A 3952-nucleotide genomic window follows, 5' to 3' on the forward strand; every position below is an offset into this window, starting at 1 on the left:
CTACAGAAGTATGTTTATATTGTACTTTACTTTCGTTAACTTAGGCTTTGAATGTACAATCTCGCGTCTTCAAAATATAATCATTCTCATTGTCAGACACTGCTGAGGCATAATTGTCTAGCACAAGAGGTCCTCTTGTGCTAGATAATACGAGTTGCTACAGAGTGCCTCTAATTGTAAGAATCTCTTCTCCTTTACCCCTTCTTTCTTCCCCCAATCTCGAATTTACACTATTGCGTGGTTCGTATCGCGTGTCATTACCTATTACAAATGTTTTCCTTTTCTCTCGTTTTCTCACGCAGAAACATTTTATGTTCAACTATGTGGTATACAATTTTGCCGCTATATATTTACCGCAGGCAGGGAGCTGATACCGAAGAGATCTTTAAGATGGAAGGTGTATCCAAAATTGCACATGTATGTACGTATATGCTTTCTTGTAAATTGTAAAAGTTGAAAAGAACGAGAAAGTGTTCTATAGCGTAATTTGTATTGTAGGTAAGTTATGCTGAAATATTTGTGAATTGAGTCCCTATTATTCATTATTATGATATAATTTGTATCAACAATATTAGAGGAGTAACGAAAACTAATTTTATTAAGTATTCAAAGCAATTAAGAGTTTTTAGCATTAAGTATTTCCATTTTTTCATAATATGCTTAAAAAATATTGCAGGAGACTTGTGAGTTATGCGAAGCAATTGATACTATTAAGGTTCATTGGTCATATGAAGTTTGCACACGTCAAGCTTAACATCCTAAAGATCACGATGCATTCTGAAAACGATACCGCGCAGGTTTGTTGGCGTATACGTGGTGTCACAGGCTGGAAGGTATTTTCTACGTTTTGGAAGTAATTTGGAAAATACAACATGCCATAATAAGCGCTAACCAGGAAATGTAAGTGTAATCAGTGCTCTAAACATTCCTTTTAAAAGTAATATAAAATTGTTCTTATAAACATTAATTATATAATTAATTCAAGTTGTCTATTATTTGAAAAGAACTTGATTTTTAGTTTTGTTTTGTATTCTACCTTCAGAAAAAGATAAAATAATTTAGATTTCCTAAAATTAATTTTGTTTATGCTATCGGAGAGGAAACACTTATTATAAAATTGATTATAATACCGAGACAATTATATATAACGATTTCAGATGGTACGACGGCTTTTTTACGTTAATGCTGAATGGAAAAGTCTATAAGCATATTGCGGACAAGATGATGCCTAATCAGGATACAGCCACGAAAAAGAAAGATATGCGCATGGCAGGGAAATTAGCGCTATTCACAGGCCTTGTAAGCATATTTAGTAACAACGAGGATTCTTTGAATTGAGCTCTGTCTTAAAATCGCATCAATTGAAGTGAATCCATTGCTGAGTGCTGAAATTATACGATTTTATCCGTCACAACGAATAGACCAAGAGAAATGCTTTTTCCAGTCGATGGTCTCGAATGTTGCTGACGTATCTATTTCGTTGCAAATGCATCATTATGAAATGATGATCGGTAGTAAATGAAAGATATGTGAATTAAAAAGATGTGTACATTAACTAAACAGTATCTTTGTATGATTACAAACTATTTTCATCTAATTTTTTAGTGACAATGTCCGAATAATTTGCATTAGTATTTCTGTGTAAAAAAATATGACGATTATATTACAGTATATCTGACGATTTTAACATAATTATAGAGGTAGGGTGTCTAAATTGTTATCGTTCCATCCAAATGTAGCTTTTATACTATTCGGATAGTATCAATATTTTATGCTGCTTAGAAACAAGTAAAAAGTATTTTAAGACACTTGTATCGTTTCCAGAATATAAATCTTGTGTTTAGATTACAGATATACGTTTTGGGTATTGGCGTATCTATTTCGTTGCAAATGTATCATTGTGAAATGATGATCGGTAGTAAATGAGAGATATGTGAATTAAAAATATGTACATTACCTAACCCTTCATCTGATTTTTTAATTTTAGTAGTGACAATGTCCGAATAATTTTGCGTTAGTATTCCTGTGTAAAAAAATATGACAATTATACGATTATATTACAATATATCTGAAAAATGTTAGAAAATGAAACAATTGTTTAAAGGTATCCTGTATATCATAGTATCTATTTGCTTTGCCTGTATGGGATGTTAATAACGCGTAAGATAATATAATCATTAAAGTAATATTTCTTAAATGTATATTTCATATTTAATTTTATTTCATAAATACTATCACATTTATTCCTATGAATCGTTTTCATTACGCTATTATGATTTTAACATTATTATAGAGGTATAATAGGATGTGTAAATTATTACCGTTCCATCCAAATGTAGCTTTTATAGTATTATTTATTGTATCGATACCTTAAGCTGTTTATATGAAAGTAAAAAGTATTTTAAGACGAGAGAAAGATATAGAGATAGAAAACGAAAAAAGAAGGAGAAGAGAAGGAACAATATAGAGAAAAGTATTATATATTATAAAAATATTTATTATATTGCAAATATATTTAAATTTATATATTAGTTAACTTCTTTATATACACTACCGCTCATTAATTTCAATATACAACAGATTCGTTGATTTCTCTGTAAAGGATAAACATCATGATACGTGTTTTGCACAGAAATGAATGCACTTGCTGTTATAAGCATTTCACTTGCATGCATGGCATTTTTATATAAATAATATATAAAAATGCAATGCATGCAAGTGTTTATAACAGCAAATGTATTCATTTCTGTACAAAACATATGTATCATGTTCATCCTTTACAGAGAAATTAACAAATATAGGGGTATATTGAAATTAATGAGCGGTAGTGTATATAAAGAAATTAACTAATATATAAATTTAAATATATTAGTTAAGAGATGGAGAGATGGGAGGAAGGAAGGGCAGAGAGAAGTGAAAGAGGAAGGAAAGTGGGAGATAGGAAAAAGAGATAAAGCAATGGAAGCGAAGGTAAGAGAGCTAGAAAGGTGGAGAGAGTTAGAAGAGAGAGACAGAAGGAGGAACAATGTAGTAGTGAAAGGGTTGGAGGTAGAAGAGGGAAGGCGAAAGAAAGCGGTAGAGAAGCTATGGCTAGAGATGGGGGAGGAGGGAGGAATAAAGGAGGTAAAAGAGAAAGACGGGGAAAGAGAAGATGGTTTTAAAAATTAAAAATTATAAGGCTCTCGTGATTAAATCGATTAAAGGGAAAGAGGCAGTAAGAGCCGGCGCGGTAAATAGGGCGCAAGTTATATATATTTTTCTTATCGTCAATACATAAAAAAATTCGCGAACGTTTCGACCAATTTTGTGGTCATCTTCAGCGCAATAAATTAGAAACGTGTAAATTACTCTATTGTAACGCGGTCATTAGGCTATTGTATACTCGCACGTCGCACGTTCCCTTATCCATGCGGTCATTCCGGTGTGTGTGCGCTACTCCATAGGCAAGCAACCTTGAGTCCCTCCCAAGTTAGAAAGCTAGGAGGACCATGCTGCATTTGGTACTTCATTATATGTTGCATGATACCTGCACACATACAGGAGCGACACACTGATTTACGGTTCACATCGATATAAAATTGAGCACTGTGAGTTACTTACAATGAAATCGTAAACGGTATAGCGCACAAATCGGCAGATAACAGACGCAAGTAATCTTGACATTGCTTCGAGAGATAATACTTGATCGTGAAACGGTACAGCGCACAGATAACGGACGCAAGTTGTCTCGACAATGTTTCAAGAGGTAATGACCGATCTAATATGTTTCGCTTGCCTCGAGGTTAAAAGATCGATGTATAAGAATTTGGTGAAAAACAAATAACGGTAATGCCAGTTGAGAGATCGATGTATAAGAATATTCGTTGCAAAACAAATAACGGTAATGCCAGTCAGAGACCTTGTAACACAGTAATCTATGTATATAATAAATAAAGCGTGAAACGCGGAGCTC

The 3952-nt window shown here is 33.0% G+C and overlaps 1 long non-coding RNA gene across 2 annotated transcripts; it reads left to right on the top strand.

Moving 5' to 3' along the window:
* The first annotated feature begins 359 nt into the window (after window positions 1-359).
* LOC139814933 (uncharacterized) lies at window positions 360-2201 on the top strand. 2 transcript variants are annotated; one of them, XR_011732617.1, is made up of 3 exons: window positions 360-421; window positions 677-900; window positions 1158-2201. It is a non-coding gene; the product is annotated as an uncharacterized lncRNA (long non-coding RNA). The 2 variants fall into 2 exon arrangements; XR_011732616.1 differs by having other exon boundaries at window positions 360-417.
* The last annotated feature ends 1751 nt before the right edge of the window (window positions 2202-3952 follow it).

Source organism: Temnothorax longispinosus, chromosome 6, assembly GCF_030848805.1.
Source record: "Temnothorax longispinosus isolate EJ_2023e chromosome 6, Tlon_JGU_v1, whole genome shotgun sequence".
NCBI classification, from domain to species: domain Eukaryota; kingdom Metazoa; phylum Arthropoda; class Insecta; order Hymenoptera; family Formicidae; genus Temnothorax; species Temnothorax longispinosus.